General features: G+C 34.6%; 1 long non-coding RNA gene across 1 annotated transcript in view; it reads left to right on the forward strand.

Annotated features, from left to right (window-relative positions):
* LOC306658574 overlaps positions 1 to 26,547 on the forward strand; it is a 157,334-nt gene that overhangs the window by 119,579 nt on the left and 11,208 nt on the right. Inside the window, exon 3 of the long non-coding RNA XR_013763085.1 lies at positions 18,841 to 18,949. This is a non-coding gene — a long non-coding RNA (uncharacterized lncRNA). The remainder of the gene's footprint in view (positions 1 to 18,840; positions 18,950 to 26,547) is intronic.

Below are 26,547 nucleotides of genomic sequence, written 5' to 3' on the forward strand. Positions count from 1 at the left end.
CTTCTAAGTTTTGTCAACTATGAAGAAAACTGCATAAACAATCAGGTTCAGTTTTGTTGTTTGCTTTTTGTTTTATTTGGTGTGTACATAGGTTTTCAACTCCTTCAGGTAAATACCAAGCAGTGCAATTGCTGGATCATATAGTAAAACTATGTTTAGTTTTTATAAGTACCTGTCAAATTGTGTTCCAAAGTGGATGAAAGATTTTGCATTCCCATCAACATGAATAAGAGTCCCCATTATTCCACATTCTCAGTGTTTATTGTTGTCAGTGTTTGGATTATGGCCACTCTAATAGGTGCAGAGGTATATCTTTGTTGTTAATACTCAATTTTTACAGTGTGTATTCTTCTAGAATATGCACAATAAAAATTCCATGGTTATATCATGAATTACAAAATTTAAATTCATGAACAATTTTATCACATATGTCTTCATCTTCTATACATTTCCTTCTATGTTTTCAAAAATATTCAGATATTATTTTACCTAAATATTCCACTGTGTTATCAGCAGTTTTATCCACAAAAATATGTTTTGCTTCTCTGGCAAATATTGAAATTGGTTTGAAAGTAGTTTTAATTTTTTTTTAAGAAACTCTAGGGTTTGATTATGTATCCAGGGGGCTGTTTTGTGGGACCATTAAATTAACGACTAGTTAGCACAAAATGTTGGAAAATGACTCATGATAATAAGGTGTAATTCCTGGATGAACATAAAGGATAATAAGGTGTAATTCCTGGATGAACAAAATCTCCGCTAGATTTGCAAAGAGATCTTCATCTCCAAAATACATAGATTACAGTACTGAATATATATTGTCTAGGAGCTATTGGCCTAAGATGTAATGTGATTTAATGCTGCCCCTTCCAAAATCTTTCAGCTTTCACCATGACTATCTAATCCTCACACTCAGTTTCAAGGAGCTGGCAGATTTTAAACTGTTTCCATTCTACATTAATATTTCCAAACTGCACAAGAATATAGTTTGGTTATAAGTTCTCTCCTCTTCACTGTCTCACTACTTCATTCTTTAGGCCACAAATTTTGACATTTTCCTTCTAGAGGAGACCTCACCATGGAGTGGAATTGGCCACATCTCAGCAACTGCTGCTGGGCTGTAGTGGAGAACCTAGGAAGACAAGGAGAAAGATAAAAAATTACTTTGTCTTTTTTTCTAATGAGAGGAAAAAAACAGTTCTGAATGTACAGTAAGACTGAATTCCTTTCAATCCATTGTTTAATAATCATTAAAATCCATGAATTACTAGTCCATAGGTAGGAACAAGATGCAGCCAGCCAGGACTTTCACATCACCAACCCCTTCACTACAAAGTGACTAAGAACCAAAAATGCTTCTTAACAGATATGATTGCTATTAAAATTGGCTGGTTTTTCTTTTTGTAAGGGTAAGATACCTCATAAAAATGCAGTCAAGCAACAGGTATTTCAGAGTCCATTCTAAGGTGGCATTTGCACAAAGATGTGAACTCAGGGTGGGTTGGCAAGCTGGCATTTCAAGGTGCACTTGGACCATGACAGCACAATATTTTCTCATGCACGCTGCGGAGTCATTGGATCTGTGGTGAACTGTGGACCAGAAAGCCTGGCTTCTGGTCATAGATTCATCTTTACCTGTAGGAACCCCATGAGTGTATAAAACTTCCAGACTTCAATCTATTTATTATTCAAAAATGATTGTACTCTGTGGTTTTTCAAGTCCCTTTCCTTTTCAGTAGCCATGAGGATACTGAACATGATATATTTTCATGGTAAATGCCAATAAAAGGAGAAACTAAACTATGAAATGGGGAGAAGAAGAGGGAATCAACTATTACGTTATTGAAAAAAATTACAAATTATGTATAATGGGAGAAAGATCAATAAAGGAAATAATAGGCTAATTACTTTTCTTAGTAAACAAATGTTTGCAGTTTTAAAGTTTATTCCTGATTTTTAAAAAGGTAAAATTCTAGGACTTCTTTTATAAACTTTATGAATGACATTAAACTCCCCAGAAATTTGAAAATTTACTTTATCTTCCTTTTGGGATTATTGTTTTGTTCTAAGATCAAGAATATTATGGATATTAAAGAATTACTGGACATTTTTATTCAAAGATTTTAAAAGTACACTGAAGTATTATCTGGGGTTAGACTCAATTTTAGGAGAAACATAAACAGAGAGAAACCATAATCTTGGTGTAATGTAGGAATCTAATTAGGACTAATGAGGCAACATTAAATTTAATGTATGATGCATTTTATATGTCTCACCATTTGAGCTGCAGCAAGCTGTTCGTTCAAGTTGATCTTTGGTGACTATCTCCCTACAGGCATTCTTCGTAGTCTGGGTATAAACCTCAGTGCTGGGCTTACAGAGAAGCCAACACAAAAGCAACCATGGAAAGTAAGGGTACAGTTGGAATCATTTACTGGTGGCCCCAGCTGGCAATAACCAGACATGGTTTATGCTGCGGAAAATTTCTCCTAGGTTGCAAAGCCTGACTGTTGAATTTAGGAAAATCAAGGTTTACAGTTGATGACCAAAGAAATTAATCCCATAGGGAAGAGAAATAGGATAGGATAGACCAAGTAGCAGAGAGATGAACAAAAGATGGTAGTTTTACTGTATTCTTAAGGATACTTAGGATCATTATTGATGAGAGGAATGGGGGAAGATCTGAGGAAAACAGACCTTCATGCTTGAATTTGTACCAGAGATTAGCTGATGTGCACATAAGCCCAAGGAAAGAGGGACTGGTTGCTAGAAATCTGGAATGAAGAGAGTTTCACATGACATTATACCTCTGCAATAATATCTACCACAACAAGTAGCAATAGCTAATGTTTGCTGAGAATTTTGTGTGCGAGACAGGGTTTCACGGGCTCAGTGCCTATATTTTCATTTAGTCCTTGCAACATCCCATGAGATCAACATAATTCCTATCTCCATTTCATATGAAAGAAACAGAAGCAGAGGAAGACAAAGAAAGCAGTTGCACAGTTAGTCAGTGGTCGAATAAAATTAGAACAGAACCTGAATTGCCACTAGCACCCCAGAGACCAGGGAGATAGGCTTAGATTTTCACAGGAATCTGAGAGGTCTTGATTTCAAGTGGCCTAAATTAAGCTTACACCTTGTGTCACCAAATGACAAATTTTTTTGTTCATTTTAAATTTTAAAATTAAAATATCTACTGTAATTTTGTTTTTAAGTAGAATTCTAAAGTTCTCTCAGTTTGGGTCCTGTTGCCCGGAAACTTTTATAAATAGCATATAAAATTGCAACACCGCTAGATGTGGAATGTTCCTGCTTTAAACACTAATGGCTTATCCTTGCTAATTATTTCTGTTTATTGACATACATACTTTGTAAAAATTTTCTGAAAGTTTGAATTTAGAGACTTCTGGATCTAGCTGGTCCCTGGGGAAAATGATTCAGATTTGTTGTCAGATAGTTCAGGGAGAGGCCAAACCATGTATATCCATAGAAGGCCACAGCCAAAACTAACTCACTAACTCACCAACTAAATCAAGTACAGCATTGTGGGAATTATAGGGTTGATGCTCCTAAGAGGAAGAACAAGACACTTTTTGCTACTTTCAAACATTCCTTGTCTCTCTTAACTCCTTGTATTCTTTCTTTTTCTTCTGGCTCAACATAGACACAGAAATTACAGCTTTCAATTACAAAGTAGCAGAGCTGGGAGTTAAACTATACAGTGCGGTTGTGGCTCCCACATTTCTAACTCCTCTCTGTACTTACTGCTTGTCAACCTGAGAGAGTTACTTTCCTTTGGTAACCTTCAAAACTTTCCCTCTCAATTGCTCTGGTGTCTGTTAAGCTGGCACTTTTAATTCATACAAGGCAAACTGAAGAATGCAGTGAGCTCTCAGGTGAACAAATCCTCTTCAGACATAACCACACTTTGATGGAGTTCTAGGTCACAAGTTCTCAAGGAAGAATATATAGAATAAGGCCTAATGCTTAAAGACCCACCCTGTGAATTATGGATTGGCTCAAACACGTACATTTCAATCTTTAACAAAAGATCTTTAAGCATTGCACACTATAGAGACAATGTGGAAAACTCTAAATTAGCCAGTTTTCTGTGTTCAAATGCAAAACTAGAAAGATAGACCACTTTGCTGAAGAAAAAAAAATTAAGATATGTCACTGCAATTAAGGGTGGTCTACCTGCCTATCCTTTCAAACTAGTGTTTAAAAGATTGTCCACTGGTTCCACAAAAGGTTCTGAGATGACATTTACCCCCCCTCCTTTTTTGGATTGATGATTTCATTAAAAGCCATTCTCCTATTGTCATTTTGCTTTCTCTGCTTTAATGTGGTCTATGGGGTTCATTATATCCGCGTGTTAATGGCGTCAGCTGGGTTTAGGTTTCACTGCAGCTGAACCTCTCCATTGCTAATCACTTAGCTAACATATGCCAATATCATGGTACCTAATGATGCCTTCTGTGGAGACGCCTTTATATTCCCATATCTGCTCCTCTAAAAGACCAGAGTAGCATTGATTACTGGTGTGAACTACAGTGCCCTGAAGAGTTCTGATGCCCTTCTCTCTTCTGGATAATGATATATGTACTTGGTTCAAAACCTTCCAGTTTGGCCAGTCTTTTTCAATGTCCCGTTTTCATTCCTTCCTCCTCCATATTCAGTTAATATGGTTGTCATATGAGGCAAAAATCAGGAGTTTCAAGTCCAAAAGAGGAGAGGATTTTAATTTTGCTAGTCCATGTGTGCATCCAACATTTTTAGGCCTTGAAGTGGCACAGCTTAGAGAAATCTTTGTTTGCTTTCTGCAATATCATTGCTCCCTGGGGACACTGAGTAAGTCCAAGAGTGAGTGGGAAAACATTGCCGATCTCCTAAGGACAGTATATTTCTCTTTAGAATTTTTGGTATTCTGAGATAATTTTTGATATTTATATCTTAATTTTGGTTGCCTTTGATATCTGAGACCTGGGTAAAAGTCCTGTCCAATCTCTTTCTCCCTTTTCCTCTAATGTCATGACAAAGGGAAAGATGAGGACCTAGCATTGAGGGGCTGCTGGCTTTGGGTGTGCTTGGGGGTGGGGGTACAGCAGAGTGTGATGGCAGAGAGTAATTCTGCTTCAAGGAGGATACTGCCCAATTTTTTAAACTTAATAGGATTAGTCATGGGAACTATTTTTAGCAGAAGTTCAACTTTATCCATGTATTTTAATGTGGGAAAATTGTGTCCTTTTCCCTCTGCTAATGTTTGATGTATTCCAGCCCTCCTGTGAGCGTGTTTGAGTATCTTAGGGGATCTGGAGTGGAGGAGAACTTCCTCTCGGATTCTCTCTGTTTTCTTTCGTGAAAATGACATTCCAAAGCTGTTTCACTTTCTGACAGGAAATGGAGCCTTGCCAAAAATGATTAAAGTCCAAGAAAGCATAACAGTTCCAAAGCTGCAGCAGTTCTTTAGGAGTTCTGAGTTTGACATTGTGTCAAACAAATGTGAAATATTGTTTAATAAATTTGAATAATACACAGATAGGAAAAAATCATTCTTGGCTTATAGCAGTAGTGGTTTGTATTAAGTATGTAAAAGAGTACCTGTGTCTAATAAATTGAAATAAATATGTAAATACACTTGTGTAAGGTTAACCCAGCCCATGACTTTATTCCATTATACTAGGTTTGCATGTGAGACAAAAGCCTTGTTTGAAATACATGTCAGTTTTAAAGTGCAAATATTTCTGCACTGTTTAAGGGAACTAACTTCTGGTTGTGTGATCTAACACATCCATAACAGATAACTTTAAAAATTTATAATATATTCAATGAATTTATTGATAATCACTTATCAAAATGATTTTATTTAAAAGGACTGAACAGTAATTTAAAACTTTGAATATTTGGAAAAATAAGCTAGAAAAGCTTTTTATCTGGTAGCAGCCTCAATGATTTCACTAACAAGCCTAGTTTGTAAAAATTTTTCTGTCATTTAAGTATGCCTCCCAATAAATAAAACTGGATAAGAAAAAAATTCTCTCAAATTAATAAAAACTACGATTTTTTTTGAAAAAAAATCTGACTGAAAAACTTTTAAAATATTTATTTTTATAATATTTTTTTGGAAAGCAATTATCATTAAAACAAACTAGCTTTATTTAGTCTTTCTTTTCTTCTTTCAGGTGTTTATGTGGAATATGTTTTCAGTGCAAAAGTTCCATCTTGTCTATATTCTCTGACATTCAACAAACACCACAGTTCATGACCACTTTTTAGACAAGTTAAATTGATTAGAGAAGTCATTCAATGTCATTGAGTACCATTTGTCACTTCATAAACAGCTACAATCTGCCGCCTACAAATACAGAAAGACCGCCAAATAAATCACATCAAACGGAGGGAGTGGATACTATCCCTTCATCTATAATTGGTACAGCCCTCTGCTGTCACATTTGCTCATTCTTGTGATTCTGGTGTGGATTGACACTGACATCGAAAGGGCAGCCTTTGTCAAAGATGTTGGAGAGTCTATGTTTCGATGATATATGTGCTAATTGATATCCATCATACTATTACATCAATGTCGCCCATGTATCAAACGTACAACTTAACCATCAAGATATCAGATTCTATGTCTATATAGGTCTGTTCTAACGGAGGCAAGTTCCTTTGATTTGAAGGGAAATGGAAAGATCCCAAAGCAATACATAGTTAACAGATAAACACAAAAACAAGTGTAGTTTATGTGTCTTGTTTCAATGAACACAAGTGTAAAGCTCTATGCTTTAATTTCAGTTGTATTTTAATAAAAGTATAATCAATGTATGCAGTATACTTTTACTAATTTCAAAACATCTTTTAAGGTTATTTTTCTTTCCTTGTCAAAAAAAAAATTACTACTTTTACAATTAATGCTTGATATTATGCCCTAGATTAAGGCTTTAATGAAGATCTGTTTTCTTGGGTCAAAACTCTTTTACCCTGCAATATCTATGTGTATGCATTTGTTTGAATATATTTACCCACACACAGACACACAAGCTTCTGTATATCTTACATCATACTGCCACACTAACATTAAAAATTAACATAAATTAATGAAGACAATATACTTCCATAATGTCAAGTCTTTAAGCACTGTACACTCCAGGGACATAGAAATGGACTTTAGTTGTTGCTGAAACATCTCTAATATGTTGTATTCTACTCTGCAGAGATGACAGTTACATCTATATGACTAACTGGAAAATTCACTGCTATATTAAAATAGGTTCATTTTAATAGATTTTTACTGTCAGTCTGCATGTATTATCTCACTCAATTTTCACAGCAAGACTAAGAGGTGAGTATGTTTATTCCCATTTTATAGATGGGGAAATGGATGCACCAAGAAGATAAATAATGTGCACAGCATCACCCAGAAAGGAAAAGAACCAAGGCCCTGAGCTCAAAACTGCCTGGTTCCAAATGCCTTTAAATAATATGTTTGAGAACTAAAGACACAGCAGTAATGCTGACAGAATCAATAATGGATCCTTTGAAAATATTCCATGTTCCCTGAAACACCACATTACTTGATGTTGGGAGCAGAGGGTCTGCAGAAATGACACAGTGGTACCCCTTCTCATGTCTCTCTTCATCTCACTCCACACTGAAGATAGAAAGTCTTTCCAAAAATGTGGGTAGGTGAGGGATTGCTGGAGGGACAGATACAGATGCTGTTTACCACAAATACAGAAACAAGTCAGTCATACAAACGAAAAATCCAGTGTTTACTATTTAATTAAAAGTCTACTACAATTTATCTGACCTTCTAAAAAGAAAATAAATCCTTGGGAAAAATTGTAGAATAAATGAAACTGTTAAATGAAACTTAAAGTTTAGAAAAACTCATCAAAAGTTTCTGCTTCACTCTCTTGGAGCCTCTTATTCTTTAGAAAAAAGTGAATTCAACTGGGGGCCTGAAGATAATATGTAGCATTGGAAACTGGTTGCTGAAATTGTTTTGAAAAGTTTCCTAAATAGATAGCATTTTTTTCTAAAGGTTGACTCATTTAATTTCCAATACACATGCTTTTGACACGATTAGTTTTTTAAAAGGTATAATACTTATTGTTCTTCTCAGATAGTTAAAAAGGAAACATATATAAGAATTCATTTGAAAATAGCTTTAGGCAAATAAATGGCATAGTAGTTCTGGTTATTTGATCTAAGCTACAAAAATGATATTCTCTGATTGATAAACCACACAGAATTGACCAATATCCAAAGTGGGTAGCTTTCATGGGACTGTGCTCATTGTCAACAAATGTTGGGAAAAGGTCAATGGTTAATTAAATAATCCATCACCTCAGAATAGAGAGTAGTTCTCAACTCTGACAATCAGTGACAGAAATATTAAAAGGTCAAAAAATGAGTTACAATACATTCCAGTTTGTTGTTATGTAATATGAAGATGTGGCTTGATGCAAGGAGTAGAGAATTAAACAGAAAAAAGATTCACCTCTTTCTACAAACATGCTTCCCAAACAAATACATTTGGATTATTGACTGATATGAACAGTGTGAATTCTTTTAGAGCCATTGGTTGATTTCAATTTTTGTGCTTTTTGAAAAAAAAAAATACGTCTTTGAACAAAGAAGGTTTTGTCTCCATATTTGAAAAACTGTGTGATGAGGGTGAATTTGGGATGGAAGGGAAGCTTCTTTTTCAATAATTACTTTCTCTGGGGCTTGGCAATTTCAGAATGATATTTGTTCTGTGAAAGAACAATATTTGCAAACATAGTAGCTTTCAAATGCTGAGTGTATTTTCTTCTGATACTGGATAACTCTATTACACTCAGAAAACAGTAACATCTTTAATTTTCTTACATCATATTCCTTACCATTTCTTTACCTAATTTCTCTTTATCAGGTTTGGCTTCTTCACTATCCTTTCTAGATATTAGTTTTTGTTTATTTTTTGTGGGAATTATTGTTTAATTTGGGCTGCCTTATCTAGAAAAAACACTTTCTCCATCACCCTCTATCCTTATTCCTTCTTCCTGCCAAAAAGTGCCATTGATTCACTGTGAGTTTTCAATTTTCAAGTGTGAGCATTTTTCTTTTCTTTTTTTCTATGCTATAGGTTGACTAAAGAAATACCATCCACTTCAGTCTTTCCATCAGCCTTTCTCCTGTACCTCTTGGAGCCAAAATATGGAATACAGACAATGGAAAGAGGTGCCGCCATATAGCTGCTTTCCAGGAAGCCATAAATCATGTGTGATTAAGTAATTGGCAACAATAGAAAGAAAACATGTTCCCGTGCTTTGGCTCTTTAGTTTTGCATATGAGAGGAAACTCGTCACCAGTTGAGATCACCACAGGTTTATGAGAGAGAAGGATTTATTTGAATAGAAAAATGAAGCCTCTCACTTGTCCCTTGAGAAGGCAGAGCTCTGTGAGTGATATTATATGGTCACGTCACTCTGCTGAAATGTTCATTTATATGGCTTCTAAACGAGGGGTGCCTCACTGGGGACTTTGACCCATGACTGTGTATAGCTACACCCTTTTGCTGTCTGGGTGATCACGGCTGTTCTGAGTATGGGCAAGTGTTATATGATTATTTTATCTCTTACTGTAAAGTGTTTTGAGAGACTTTGTATGAGAAGCAATATAAAAATAAATTGAATTGAACTGTGGCTTCACCTCCCCACTTTTTAGTGCAGAAACCTTTAGAGTAAAAAGTGCAATGCTGTGACAAAGGACAAGATTAAGACGATGTCAGGAAAATGGTCAGCTCTGGAGAGCTCTCTGGGCCTGCAGGAGGAGGAGTTTGAGTGTGTGTGTGTGTGTGTGTGTGTGTGTGTGTGTGTGTGCGTGTGTGTGCGTGTGCATGTGCTTGTTTGGTTGTGACACTTTGCTATGTGCTATTTTAAAGTCCATCTATAACTCGAGACATCATATATGTATTTTTATTAAGTTAGTTATTTTGAGTCAAAAGAGATTCAGAGTCTATTTTCAGTTAATACATTTCTACAAAGATAAGTCTTGTTAATTATTCAAATATCTCCTTTATATAACATGTTACAGTGCCTTAAAAGACACCTGGTTTGTCTCAGAGGGGCCAAGGTCAGAACAACATCATCTTACTTTCATAATCCACAATTGTAATAATTTTTCTGTTAAAATAATCTTGACTTTCGGTAATAGGGCTTTCCCACAGAAATATGATTTTGTGTTTCATGACACTGCATCAATACATTATTTTAATAAATGGCTCTTGGATAACCAGAAGGGCTATATTTTGACAATATCAGCCAACCTTTTCATTTGTTTGAGCAGGAAAAGTAGGGTGCCAAAATAAAGCTACTCCAGAAGAACATCTCAAGAATGTTTATGAAAACTCTGTTACAGTTACATTTATTAGAGTTAAAGCATAGTACTAATTTGTTATGCAGAATTCCAGGGAAGTGAGTAATTTCTCTATTTCTCTAAATGCCAGTGTTTCATATTTGGAGGTAACAATTTGCTTGTAAATATGAAACTAGCAACGTAGACAGCAATGTGACAAAAGGAATCTGAAATTTGTCATTATCTGGCAGTAGTTATTGGATGAATTTGCTGGATGCCATGATGTGTCTCATAAAAGCAAGTTGGGGAATGGAATTATTTATCACATTTAGCTCTCTGACAATGGGGGTAAGTTCTTTTTATTTTCACAACTAGATGATTTAGCAGGTTATGCTTTTCGGGAGTGGCTCTCTGTTCCCCCTACTCTCACTCTTTACAACACACAGACTTCCCTACTCATTCTTATTTCCACAGAAGCTCTGAGATTGTTTCTACATGGGTGTTTTGGTCCATGAAAAGTCAGATGATTTAAGAATTAAGATCCTGTTGACTGTTAAATTACCAAAATAGAGAGAGCAAATCTCTTCCTGTACCCAGTCTTGCTTAGGAGATTGCAGAGAGCTCTTGACTCTGTAGATTTGTTGTCTATTGCTCCTTTTTATCTAAAACTCTCAACAATATTTTTGCATAATGCATCAGATTCTCTCAGGTATCCTGGGGATATGTAGGGATATTATTGTCTCTAGGCAGTACATATTCCCTCTGGGTCTTGAAAAAAATGAATGGTCCTTCAAAGGTGCTTATTATCTTAGGATGGCACAGAGACACTCACAGTCATTTATAAATTCTGCTTTGTGGGACAGAATGCTCTTGTTCACAGAAGCGCTACTCCCCCATCCAAGAATTAAAATAATACGTGTGTGTGTGTGTGTGTGTGTGTTTGTGTGCATGTGTGTGTGTGTGTGTGAATAATACACATATACATACATACAAGTTAAAGCATTTGTTTTTCAAATTGCTCACTTCTTAAAGTATCCAGTTGAAACACAGTAGCAATACTGTTTAGGAGCAAGATAGGAGGAGCAAACATATTTTGCAATTCATGGAATTGTAGTTCCTGACACCTCATTCTTACTTCTTCTCCCCAAATCAGTTATTTCTCTCTTGAGACCAGGACTCCACTTCCAAATGTATTAATCAATAGATAAAAGTCAGTCTGGGGTTTTACCATGTCACCTTTGTCCTACTCTTTTCTCTCTGCAGTGTATACAATCTTCTAAGCACCAGGCTCAAACATGCTGGGTGTTTTTTCAAGATTTTGGTCCTCTCTTCATGCTTATCTTTATGAATGAAACACATCCATAACCTCTGAGTATTGAATACCCATTTATTTTCAAGTCCTTCCCTATTTCAAGTACAGAAATGACCCGCAGTTTTTCATTTCAAAATGGGGATTTCATAACCCCCCTTTTGCATGGTGGTGATGACAATCAAGTAAGAATTTATTGACAGTGCCAGTAAAATGACCTGATGTTCTTTAAATGAATCACTTCTTCCCTGAGAACCAGGAGCACTTTGTACTTCTAACAAACTTTCTTTCATTGTTGCATGCATATGTAACTACCTTTATATTTCTTAAATGACTTGAGGAAACTCTGAACATCATTTATATGTAAATGAATGCTATGGTGTTTTCTAAGAGCTCATGTGTGAGACAATGCAAGGAAGTTTAGAGGTGAAATAATATGGTTATGAGAGCCTTAACCTAACCGGTGCATTAATCTACTTGAATGGATTAACTGGGGTATGTAGTCCAGTGTGACTAGAGGAGATAGGTCATGGGGCCTTTACTTTAGGGGTTTATACTTTGTCCCTGGTGAGTGCAGCTATCTCTGCTTCCTGTTTGCCATGTCCTGAGCTGCTATCCTTTGCCACACTCTTCTGTCATGATGATCTGCCTCACCTCAGGCTCAGAGCTCAGGAGTCAGTTATCTATGGACTGAGATGTCTGAAACCAGTCCATACAAACTTTTCCTCCTCTAATTGTTCTAGTTGGATATTTTGATCACCATGACAAAAAGATGACTAAAACAATGATTATATAATACATAGTTGGGAATCTGAACCTGTGAGAACTTCAGAAATATTTGTTAAAATGTCTTGTCCCAGATGTTCAATGTTACAATATGCATTTTTTGATGATTTAAATAAGCAATAATTGAACTTGAAATTAGACCAACTTACTTATTGTTTTCACTGCAATGTACCCAACATGATTGACATTTCTAGTTGTTTCCTTTGAACCGACTGTACTGAAGAGATGTAATGTATGAAATGAATCTATGCAATGTTTTGCTTCTGCATGGCTTCCTTATCATTATATAGCCTAATGGTGAATTGACAAATACCTAGAAATAAAACTTCACTTATAGTGTCTTCTGGTGCTGCAGGTTGTACACTTACTGCTCCATTTGTAGCTCTTGTGGAGCTGATCGTTTTATATCTTAGTGACATCTCAAGCAAAAGTTCAAGCTGCAAGTCAGCAGTACTTTACTGCAGTGACTTCCCCAATCTCAAATGTACCAATTATGGCATGAAGGAAGAATGTGTCAGTTAAAATAGGCTACTTCACTATTGCCACATGACCACTGACTAAGCCAGATGTGACAATGCACTCACACACACATGTAAAACTCATTCGTGCATTCACAGGTGTGTGGACTCCTTTAGTGGAGTCTCAATACTGGTTAGGATAAACCATTTTTGTTCATTGATGAAAGGATCCCAAAAATGAGATATAGAGGTTCTTTTTTTCTACCATACTAAAACTTTAATATTAACTGACAAAAGAAAATAAAAATAGAAATAACTTTGTCTTTTCAAAAATTTACCTAAAAATATCTCAAGGTTTTTTGGTTTTTTTTTTTTTGGTTCATTTTTTTGGGAGGGTTTTTGTATATTTATCCACAGTCCTTTTTCCCCTCTCATAGGAAGCTGCAAGTTGGCTTCTTCAAACTGTGTGTAGAAAGCTAATCTTTTATATTGGTAACTTAGTGTCCAGCCCAGAAACCACATCCCACAAGCCTTGAGGGAGAAGCGGGAGAATCCTCCTGATGCCATCTTTAGATGGGGATGGCATGGCTCTGAATAAGCATGCTTTGGAGGCAGTCATTTTAGGTTTAAACCCTGGCCAACTTGAGTTTCCCCAAATTGCACATAACTCTCACTTTTGCCAATCAAACCCACAAGTTTAAAAATATATGGAAGAAAACAGCACCAAATCCTTCCAAAGTTCCATTAGGCAATATTCTGAAGCAGGAAGTGGAATACTTTTTTGTTTTTTTAAAGATAGAGGTAGTTTTCTTCTCAAGCCAGGGGTTTTCAAGTTCCCAAGTGTCTTAACAAAAGCCAACTTAATTAGTATAAATCAGATTTTTGAATTATAGATACCCAAGTATAATGAGTTCTATTATGACAGATCGCAGTGGGTGAGATATATGGCATTCAATGATATGTCTAAGAAAAAAAATAAACATGCTTCATTTCTTCATTAGTCAATGCTTATTTATAGTGCAATATATATCTACCTCCACTGTAGCATTAAAGTTTTGACTGCTTTTTAACTATAAAATTTGATATTGTTGTGGCAGCTGCACTATTCAAATGATAGCTGTAGTACAGCTGTTATCAGTGAGGGAGATTTATAGCTTCCCTGCATGGATAAAAATATGTGCATATTTAGTTTAAGTTTTACTGCCAATGTCCCATATTTTAATGAAACAAGGTGAGATAAAAGAGCATTATAATAAAGAAGTCCTTTAATTCTGAAAATATAAATGGCATACTTCATGCAAAATCCTGTTTAACTTTATGTAAGTTCTCTGTCTTTTCCTTTAATCAAATAGGTAAAGATCTTATATCCTGTACATTCTCTGTGTTCATTTCGGCATTTCTTTTACACCATGGGCACTGGATCACAGAAATGGAAGGGAAGGAGAAAAGATAAGGTAGGAGAAGAGAGAAAAGAGGAGATGAATGAGTAACCTAACAGCAGCTCAAACAATATTTTTTGTAACTAATTTCTGAGGAAAGGCAATTCACTTGAAACTTGGGATTCCACTTCAAGTCAGTTTGGAAGTGTATAACTGGCTGTTCAATAGACAGCAGAAAAAAAAAAAAATAAAAGAAATAGGAAGTTGAAAAATATTTCCAATTGTTTTTGTCTCTTGTTCTTTGTTTTAGTATTGTCTTGAACCAATAACCTAGTGACAGATGGGCAGAATTCAGAGCTTTTGGCAGTTTGGATCAGATCCGATAAGCATTCAGATCTATTAGGTATAGAGACAGAGTTGGAAATCACATGAAGACAGGCTTTCTCAGGAAAGCCCATTACTTATTAGTTTCTGATGGGTTGAAAGTACTAGTAGAAAGGTCTTCGGAGTCTTCGGGTGTTTCATGATCGATATCAGGCAATACGGAGGTGCCCAATGCACTTTTAGTAGTATTAATCACACTCCTTAATATAGAAAAGAGCTGAATCTGTTTCTTCATATCAGAAAGCTCTGAACTATCACATGTACTTATGTCCCCATCTCAACTTATTGTTTAGAAAATTGTGGGTTTAAAATGCAATTTTAATTATTTCCATTTACATACTAATAAACTTTTGAAGTCAGTACATGTAAGTGCCCTATAGTATATGGAGTTTAAGAGAATATGTTTGAATCTTTCATCACCACAGAAGTATTTTATAGCTCTCAAAATTTTATCACATTCATATCAGAAAACAAATAGACAATATAAATAAATAAATAGACAATCTAAAATTCAAAGACAGAATTTTTTTCTTTTTCTTTTCTTTTCTTTTTTTTTTTTTTTTTTTGGTGCTGGGGATAGAACCCAGGGCCTTGTACTTGCAAGGTAAACACTCTACCGACTGAGCTATCCCCAGTCCCACAAAGACAGATCTTTATTGTCAGTTTCCTCCTTTGCTCAGTAATCTGGTAGTGGCTTTGTGTTTTAAGCTAATTTAACATCTTAAGTACTGACTTTTGGGGATTTTTTTTCTTCACTCTTCAATCATATACAAACCATATACCCATTCAGTGTTTATCAACTGCAACTACTGAAAAGTTTATAGATGTCTATTTTTAAAAAGTCTAAATTATTGCATTTTTATTTAAATAGGGGGTTTTGTACGTAAAACATTGTTTCAGCCTGCAACTGGAGACCATTTCCAGTAAATACATAGAGATAACTGTATTAGCCGAATAGCCTTGCAATTTTTTCACTACAAAGCAATATCAATTAATTCAGTTCTCTATCACATCAACACATATTATAGCAAGTACCAGAATTAAGGAATTAGGATTCTACAACTTACACTAGATAAAGGTGTGGAGGTATTCACTTCTATTCTTATCTCCTTAAGCAATAAATGTCACAATTTTGAATAGGATCAAGAATATGAGTAAGTCTGATTTTTTAAAGCATTTATACTGTATCTCCCTGCACCCCATTTCTCACCAATGTAACCTTGTAATGAAAGTCAAAATTTTGCCACTAATGGATAATTAACTGTCCATTTTAAAGAGTATGGACATATGGGTTCTATTTTCCAGGTGTCTCCTAAATAAATTTTTAGCATGTATGTGTGATTATGGTAATTTAATTTTCTTGTTTATATGAATAAAACCTATAAAAATGCAAAATATCACACATTTCCTTCCCAGATATTAATATCAAACATCATAACTGACAGCACTTATCAAAAAGTAATACAGATGAGAAGACTTCTGGTGAAGAGAAAATCACCATAAGAATAAGATCATAAATATATTTAAGTTATTATTGTCAGGTGCTTAACTATAGTTTATCCTAAAATTAGTCCTGTCAACAGATGAAAAAATGACATCTTTGATGTTGTAAACATAACATAAATCACTATACAATCATAAAAGTTTATCTTGAATGTGAATTTACTAATTTTAGAGTGATAATTTGTTTTTATTGACTTATATGCAATGCTACTACATAAAGATGCTGCAAGTACTTAATTGATCAATTGATTTCAATTTAATCTATACTTTCTCAACTTACTTGATTTGTTCATTTTGGATTAGTTACCTGATCATTGGCTATTGATTAACTGGCAATTTGAGTAAACTGTCATTGATCCAATTTTCATGTTTGAAGGAGTATGTAAATAATCTCTATATTAAAAGGGCAGGAAAAGTTGAAAGATTAAAAATTTCAAATGCTTTTTCAGTTGGGGTGAGTTGTCTTTTTTCTGAAGAGGAGGAATGACTGTTTTATCAATTTCCTCTGGGTTGTGATTTCATCTGGGTTTGGGTGTGATGAAAAGATCATTGAGAAATACAGTTCTGTACTGGGAATCTGAAAGCATCATAGCAGGTAATTCTTATAGAAAGCTTAGAAAATAGTAGTACTGGACATATAAGATAACAGAGGACTAGAGAAACTAGGTAACTTGCATAAGGTAACTCAGCTAATAAGATGCACTGAGAAAATTCAGGAACTGCCTAAAGAGTCATTGAAATTTCAAAGAAATGCTCTTTAATAGACATACAGGAGCCACAAATGCAAGTTACATGTGTAATTTAAATTTTATAGTCACATTCAAATGAGTAAAAGAAATCAGGTGGAATTGATTTCAATAATGCATTTTACTGAATGTAGCCATTTTTGTTTCAAAGTGTGATAACAAAAACATGAATGAGGTAGTTTACATTATTTTCTTTTTTTTAAATTTTATTTCCCTTGATGTTTTGATCTTTAAAAATTTTTATTTATTCCTTATAGATATACATGACAGTAGAATGTATTCTGACATATTATAGATACATGGAGTATAACTTATTTTAATTAGGATCTCATTCTTGTGGTTGTACATGATGTGGAGTTTCACTGGAAGTGTTTTCATATATGAACACAGGAAACTCTGAAGTTCAGTGTATACTTTCACTTACAGTACAGCTCATTTCAGGCTAGTTGCATATCAATTTCTCCATATGGCTACTGTATTGAACAATGTAATGTTAGAGTTCTTGAGAGTGCAAAAGTAGTACTTATACAGTATTGTCATTGATTGCTAGTGATCATTGCAGCTAAAATGGCCAAAAATTCTAGAGAAAATGGTTCTATCGACACAAGTATTAATTTTGGATTGTGTGTATTATGGTTTAGATCTTCAATGTTCCTCACAAAGTTCATGCGTTGGAAGCGTGGTCCCTACTTGGGCAAGTTTCAGAGGTGGGGCTTTCAGGGAATGACTTGATCCTGAGGACTATAATCTCATCCGTGGATTAATCCATTTGATGGATTATTTGAATTGAACGCAGTGGTAACTGTAGGCAGTTGGAGTGTGGCTGGAGGAAGTAGGTACTGAGAGTGTGACCTTGGGGACTCTCTGTCCTTGGTCCTTTCCTCTCTCTCTTTCTATTTCCTGGCTACCATTACCTGGGAAGCTGTCTTCTGCCATGCCCTTCCCCTTTGATGTTTCTGTCTTAGAGTCAGCTGACCATGAACTGAATTCTTTGAAACTGTGATTCTCAAATGAATCTTTCATCCTAAGTTGTTCTTCTCAGTTGCTTTGGTTGTAGCAATGCAGATTCACATGTAGTAAAATGCTACTTTTATTTGGGAGGAATGTAAGAATTCCAAGGAAACAGGCTACATAGTTAAATTAGTGTATCTAAAAGTACAGAAAGGCATACAAGCTTGCTGGTTGCTAAAATTCAGGAGACTTGCTTTCTTCACTTCATAATTGCATGGATTCGTTCAACAAACATTGGTAAGTGCTGTGGTTTCTGAACATAACTATGCTTGGTATGATCAAAGGTCCAGCTGTTTGGTCCAAGAGACCTGTCTCCTAGGCTATGATGTACCAGCATGTACATTCAAAGAGAGAGAATAACATGTTCTTTTAAATCTGGACAACACATACTCAAAGAAACCAGGACTGACTGCTTGGTTTCTATAGCCAGGAAGATTACAGACTGTAGTAAGAGGAATTGACAGTGCAATAAGTTCACATTTGTAGAGGATATAGGTGTTCTATGGCTAGTGTAATTAATCAATAACTGTCCATATAAGTTAATTATGGTTGTTTTAAAATTCTCTTAAAGCAATTGTTCTTGATGGATTTCCTCACCAATAAAATGATGTTAATGTGCACCTAACTCAAAGGGTTGCTGAAAAAATGAAATGAACTAATAATACACTTTAGCCTCAAACTTGAAATCTTCCTGCCTCAAACCTTCAAGCAGCTGGGACTATAGACATGTGCCAGTTTGCCTGGTTTTGCTACTGGTTTTAGTGAATATTACACTGATGATTACATGTAGAGGAATTTGGATTTTTGCCCGCTCATATTATGGATATTAGACGTTGTAAATATTATTATCATTATTATTAAAGCAACCTGGGGGAGCTTTAAAATAATACTTGCCCCCTGACACTACCTTGTCTCTGCAGATTTGACCTCTCAAGTGTTTGAGAAGTTCCTTTGTGAGCTGAGGACCAGCAGAGTTGGAAACTGCAAGAGGGCTAAGGACGAAAGATCCCAAAGCTGATCATCCTCAAGGTGAGCTGCCAGTCAGAATGGCAGTGGCCCCACACTCACATTAGGAGGGATCTTTGAACATCTGGATGCCCAGATAGCACCCAGATGAAGTAAACCAAAATAGTGGACAAAGGTCCCTGGTATTGGTATTTTAAAAACTGTCCACATGGTAGCAGTGTGTAAATAAGGGAGAGAACCTCTGATATGAAATTTTAAATTCTACATCCTAACTATTTTTTTTTCAGAGAAATGATTTTAAGGTTTTAGATGATGGCAAATTGACATAAAAATAGCACATTAAGAAGAACATTGTGAAAAGGGTGCTTAACTGACCCAGTGTTATCTTTCATGCCCTTTTTTATATGGATGAATAAAGACAGATAGTAGTTAATTGCTCTTCAGTTAGATCAAGGTCAGTCTTTTGTACTGAAGTCTTAGAACTAGGTTAAACAGGAAGGTATTACTTGTATCACTGTGTTTAACCTTGACTTGGGTCATTTAAAGTAGTTTCCTAAACATGGTTGCTTATCAGAATCACCTGGAGAGCAATTTAAAAGGTGGATTTATTGGCTTTGCCACAGAAATTTTTGATCTGGTGGATTTACAATGGGACCCAGAAATCTGAGTTACTTACAAGCTTCCCAGATAATCCTGATGATGTCATTATGATTTCCTAGATGCAGCTAATCAAGGTAATAATTGTAACAAAACTGATAATATTGGTAATCAAAAAAAAATGTTGAAACAGTAGTAAACTGTTTCTCCTATGGCATATAATATGTTAAATATACCTTCCCTGGCCATGATTTACCTAGAAAATGTATTTTTCCTATCCCCTGTTCATTATTTGGTAACCAATGGCATCAAATATTATGAATGAGTTGTTAATGTCACAGATAGCTCATCTTTTATTGAGCAATTTCTAGGCACCTTAATGGATAATTAGTGCTCCTAACAATCTTTTAGGATAAAAAAAATGCTTCTATTTTACAAATGAGAAATAAGACACATCTCAAATGTTAAATAAGTTAATTAGAATCACATATCAGGTAAAGATAATTGAATTGAAAGCCAGGTCATTGCAATTTCAGACCTAAATTCATACAGTTGCTAAGCATCAAAATTTCAGTGAATGCTATTTCTCGAAAAATATTAGTAGCAGATAATAACCACCTAAGGAAAGTGCAAATGTCTTGATATGTCTTAATTAAAAACAAATGTTTTAGTCTGTGTTTCATAACAAAATACCTGAAGCTGGGTATGTTTATTTGAAAAAGAGGTTTATTAGAAAATGAGGTTTATTGTACTCACAGTTCTACAGGTCCAAAGGCCCACATCTGGTGATGACCTTCTTGCTGGCAGAATCCTGAGGTGGTATAGGGCATCACATAGCAGTAGGTAGGGAGAAAATGTGAAGTCTCTTCTGGTCCCTCTCCCTTCTTATTAATCCATCTGTATTTCATCATGGGGGTTCCACCCTGATGACTTTATGTAATCCAAATCATCTCCCAAAGGACCCACCCCTAAACACTGCAGTCAAGTTTCTACCTTTTAGTACTTTGCCTCAACACAAGAGCCCTCGTGAAACACACTCAAACCAAATTGAAGTCATAGCAAGAAATGAATTAAAAAAATTGTTTTCCTATTGTGAATGAACTATGAGTGGAAAAAAAATAAAGTTTTTTTTTTTCCTAAGTAGTTGAGAGGTCTTTTAGACCTGCGCCCATACCTTTAATATGTTTATAATGAATGGGCTGATCACAGTAAGAAGATAGACTTCTGTAATGAATATCTGACTCCTTTAATAAGGTGTTTTGAATGATCATTGAATAAGTCTTTAAGGAATAGTCATTTAAGCTCTCATTCTGCTTAGTATCAACCTTAGGAAAAACTGCACAGAAGTATTCAAAAGATGTACAAAATTTCCTTAACATTAAGATAATATAAACAAAAATTTCACTAGTAATGAAATTCAAAGGGCAAAATTTTCTCTAAGTGATAATGAGGAGTGATACTGTAAGTTTCCTCATCTGAAAACACTTTTTATTTAGTGTTTGCTCCTTTGGAGATTCAGTCAATTTAGGACAGACTTGGTTTGTGGCCTTAGGCTATAAGCATACTGTGGTGCATCCATGTCGCTTCTCTCTGTGCCCCAGGAGAGCACTTGGTATGTTCCCGTGTCACTGTCAGGCTAATTGTTTATCTTCCATCTGGGTCATTTGCATCCGTGTCTAGCTCAGAGTATGACATCTGGTTGGTTCCTAGATGGTTGCAAGGATAAATTTACAGAAACAATGGAATGAAGATTTTGGAAGTATGGCACAATCCATGATTTTTCTAACGGAATTCTTTACTCAGTGGAAGAGTTATTTGAACCTTGCTTCTAGTTGACTCATCTAGCAGCCCATGGAATCCTAACATAACTCTTAATACACCTCAAAGTGTACTCAAACTCAGGCATCTATATGGAAATTATGGATAGGTCTGCCAAATACCTTCAATTTAAAAAAAAAAATATATCTCTTATTTTGATTTTTGATCAGAAGTTAAAAATATACCAAAAAGAAAGACTGTAGTTGAAGCCACTGTAAACAGTTTAAGTACGAAAATGCATGGTTTTGCATTAAATCACATCATTTCTGTTTGATAGACTAAAAAATGAAGAACAAGCAGCAACAGTGGCATATGATATATTAAAAAAAAGATTTAAAAATGTATTCTTTCACCAAATGGTGTAGATTAAAGTAAGCTGTCAAATTAACAGCACAATAATGCCATCTTCATAGTAGCACATACTGTACCACAGTGGAAATCGTATCAATTTTATAAAGAAATTTAAGATGAAATCAGAGGAAAAATAGCTTGAAATGCTATTCTTTGCAATTTTAGAATCATCATTACTTGCTAGAATCCACTCCAAACATAACCACAAGAATAACCATAATAAATCAGGATAATTTATATCACAGCTTACTTTAGGAAAGTAGAATCAGATACACTTCATACTACTCAAACTATAATTATTTTCATTAAACTATAAAATTGCTTACAGAAGATTTACTCTAAACACATAAAATCATACCCTTAACAATGAGCACAACTAGACCATAAGTGTTCAAAATAACTGAAGTCAAGTGTAAAATAGCAGTCCTTGATTTATACTTTTTAATTATATATCTTTGTAGACATAATCAATGTACTTTTGTGGGTTATAATATATTCCTTTTTATTTTGTTGAAACATCCGACAGGCTTATTCAATCTTTATCCTGTTGATTAAAAGGTAGTGTCAAAAGAAATTTATGAAAATGATGTCAGGTGCCTATTAACACAAACTCCCTAGTAGTTGGTGTCTGTCAAGAATACAGATTATTGTAGAAATGAGGGATCTGGGGGGAAAAGTTAATGGGCTTTGTGCTTTATGAAATGGGAGATAAGAAAGGTGGGTGAATAATTTTAGAGGACTGAGAAAACCTCAAATATTGTTCTGCTATGAGTGATATATTTCATACTAAATGATGGAAGAACTAAGATTGTGAAAGCAGTCCATCTGAAATTGTATAGTTTCCAGTTTTCTTATTTCCAAATAAATATTTAACAGATATCTCAATGGCTTTATTTCTTCACTGCCATCTTTGCCAATCCAAGAAATGCTTATCTTTAAACATGTTGCTACACTGTCATATCAAGCATTTCAGTTAACGCAGACAAGCTGGAATCCATGTATCATTTCAACACTTGTCAGAATTCTTCAAAGTGTGATTATTAACAATACCAATATATATCTATTGTCATAGTTGAATATGACTTCGTTTTCTTAAACTGTGGCCATAAATTATTTATAAACATAACAAAATATTTACTCAATTTCAATAAATTTGAAAGAAGATTTTAAACTTAGAATGATTGTAAGTTTAACCAGTGATGTTCTTAATGATACTTTCATTAAATTCTTACATATACATTCCCAGGAAGTATGGAGAAAATGATTATTTTTATTTCACTAGAGTTTAATTATTTGGTTTGCTTCTCTAAGTTTTAATATTCACCTCAGAATTAGAATTCCTGTGAAGATATTATCAAATCCAAATTAATATAACATGAGGTAAACTTGTCAGAAATCAGTAATTGCAGAAATAAAATTCTAATTTACTGTTCAAATCCAGGAAGAAAAGTGTGTCCCATTTCCAAATACCATACAGAAATCTTGTGTTTTCTCCAATTGGACCAACTTTAACCATCTGCCCCTGGTGAATGGGTCATTGTCATCAGGGATGCACACATCCCTGAGTGACTTGGACTGGGTCATATGAACTCCTTTGAGCTCAACCTGTGACAAAAAAGAACAGTCAGTTCAGGCCAGGGAAGTCTCATCATTGGAAATGAGATCTGGGATGCTGCCTCCCAACTCACACAACTGGAAGATGCTGAATGTGAACAAAGAGCAAAGGAGAAATTGTTGTTTGAGCATTGTCACCTACAGGCTAAAAGCAAGCATCTGAACTTAAAAGGGAAAGTTAATTTACTCACTTAAAATTGTTCGAAATTACCTATAATGTGGTTTTTGAGTTGGAAACAATGTAAGATTTAGTAGCAAGGAAAAGATTTCTTAGAGAAATGCTTTTCTAAGAATTAGGCATCTAATGTTGCCTACAGAGATTAATACTTGCTGCTCTGTCTTTTGATATATGCATTGATTCTTGATTCCAAAGAGTACTAGCCTTTATTAAAATTGTTTTAATAATTCATAATAGATCAGTTTATTCTTTGGTCTGATGGTGTTTTTCAATTGAAAGCTATTATCCTCAATGCATTTTTTTTTAAAAGAATGGAAACCAAACTTAAAAAAAAAAGTGTTTAACTCTAATTAATGTTGACAGTTAAATTTATTGTAGCTTAGCAATCATAGGGAAACAGACATTATTCCCTCATGTACATATATAACTGCATGACCAATTTGATCCTACAATATGTACAATCAGAAAAAATGAGAAATTATATTCCATTTATGTATGGTTTATCAAAATGCATGAATGCATTCTACTGTTATGTAAAACTAATTAGAACAAATAAAAAAAATTTAAAATCATGGGGTAGAGCAATTTTCATCACTGGAGGTAGTAATGAAATGTTCAAAAGTTAGTTTAGCATAAAGAAGAAACAATAGTACATATAGGTAAGTGGGGTATAAGTTGTCAGCAATGTGAAGATATATCTAGCAATTTTGGGAGGCATATTGGCTATTTTGATATTTTAGATTTTATTCATATTAAATAATAATAATTCTAGTTTACTATAATTATTTTATCTCTATATTTCTATGACTTTAAAAATGATTAATTGTATGTTAGTTTGTCTTAAGATAAAAAGGATCAGTCTTTATTTTTTTTTTAATTGATATTTTCTGGTATTGGGGATTTAACCTAGAAGCACTTTACCACTCAGTTACATCCCCAATCCTTTTTTTATTTTAATACAGGATTGCACTAAGTTGCTGAGGTTGGCCTCAAACTTGTGATCTTCCAGCTTTAGCCTCCTGAGTTACTGGAAAATGGATCAGTCTTTATCACGAGTAACTTTCAAATCATATCTATAAAATTAGTATCAATATCAGATTAAAATGCTTTACATGTCTCAGATAATGCAGACAAGTAGTCTAAAAACCAATTTTGATATTTTAGTGTTCTGGTAATAGGTCTCTCTTTAACAAGTCCAAACATATATTTTTAGAAAGTATTACTATTGCATCCCTATATGTAAGCTTAATTTATTGGAGTGTATAATTCATAAAAATAACACTATGAATAATGTTTTGTTTTCTGTCCCTTCCCCATCCCTTTAATCTTCACCCTTAATAGAATAAAATTAATGATGAACTTGAATATGACTGAATTAAAATACATGCAAGTCCAGTGTTTTCAGGCAGTTCAGTGAACATAGAATGCTTCACTCTAAAAACCCTTCAAAAGCACACCATAATAAACATATATTAAACCCTTACCTTGCAGGGACATGATGCTATAGTCATTGGGAATGACTATGGAGTGATGAGGTGGACACAGAAAATTGCACAGCCAATGAGTAGTATCTTATTAGGGGGTCACCTCCAGATGTTCAGTGTAAAACTTTCTGCAAATGAAAGTGAAACAATCTATTCTCTCTCATAATTGAAAAGTGCAGAGGTATGATTTGCTTCTAGCTTACTTTGATGAAGGTGTTCAAACTAAGTCTTGAGAAGCAACTAGTATTCCTTAATCCTTACCTGAACCTTGCTTGTCTTTACATTTTGATTTTATGCTTAGGTTCTATTCTGTAGCAAACTGGCATCCTTGGCCATAATCTCATTGCCTCACAACTCCATTTGTAGTGAAAACAGTTTATTGCTTTTCTGAAAGTGGTTACCAAAGTCCCCAGAGGCTGAGATTCACTCTGATGGGACAAGCTTCAGTCATGTGTACATCTCTGAACCAATAGCTGTAGCCATAAAATGAGTGCATGACTTCTTTTATACTGGGTCATGGCCTTTGCTGTACTTTAGCAGAGGTCACCCAGATCACATGAAGTGTACAGTCCCTACACAAAATTGAATATATTGCTGCAGGAATAGGAAGCAAATAATTAGGAAGTTACTGTTTTTTATTGAAGCCTGTTCACATATTATGGGATGCTAACTCAAGATGTTTTCAGAACTTAGCACTTGTAGAAAACTTATGAAGAATTACCTGCAAAATAGTCTCATTATTTTATGTCCCTAGTAGTTTTTTATTATTGAATATGGCTTTACAAAATTAACTTAGCCATCTCACTTATAAGCCCTTCTATGGCAGATTTTTGACTAGTTCCAAAATAGAAATTGTCCTCATAGAAAAAAGACTTGTTGAAAATATTTACAAGTGTAACAGACATTTCCATGTAAATTCTGGAACTTCAAGTATAAAAATATTTTGAGAAAATACAAGTATCATTGGCATATGTTTAATATCCCAAGTTGACTGAGTTGAAAGTCTTTAAATTTATTCTGATTTATTTGGGTACAAAATATCCCTTTATAGCAAAGAAGTTATGTGTGTAAGCTTTGGAACTTGACCACATGGACTTGATTCCCAGGTTAACCATTATGATCTTGAAAAAGTGTTTAAACTCTGTGTCAAAAATTTCATATATAGCTGGGTGCAGTGGCACATACCTATAATTCCAGCAGCTAGGGCGACTGAGGCAGGATGATCTCAAGTTCAATCCAGATTTGGCAACTAAGCAATTTAGCAACTTAGCACAATGCTGTCTCAAAATTTAAAAATAAGTAAATAAATAAAAAGGGCTGGGGATGTGGCTCACTGGTTAAGCACCCCTGTTTTCAATCCCTGGTACACCCCCAATCATATATAAACTAATAATAATGAAAATAATAACAATACCAAATTCATGGGATTGCTTGGCAAATGTATTAATATATGCATTTCCTGACAAAAGACAGTTTTTAAAATATTATTTTAAAATATATCTAAAATTTATGTTTCATACTAGAAGGAAAAATATAAATCAACTTGAGTGAAATATCAATCAAAAGTACAAAATATGGCATATGTAACATGGGAATAACTAAAGAACCAGGGACCTATG

Source organism: Sciurus vulgaris, assembly GCF_902686455.1.
Source record: "Sciurus vulgaris genome assembly, chromosome: 3".
Lineage (NCBI taxonomy): Eukaryota > Metazoa > Chordata > Mammalia > Rodentia > Sciuridae > Sciurus > Sciurus vulgaris.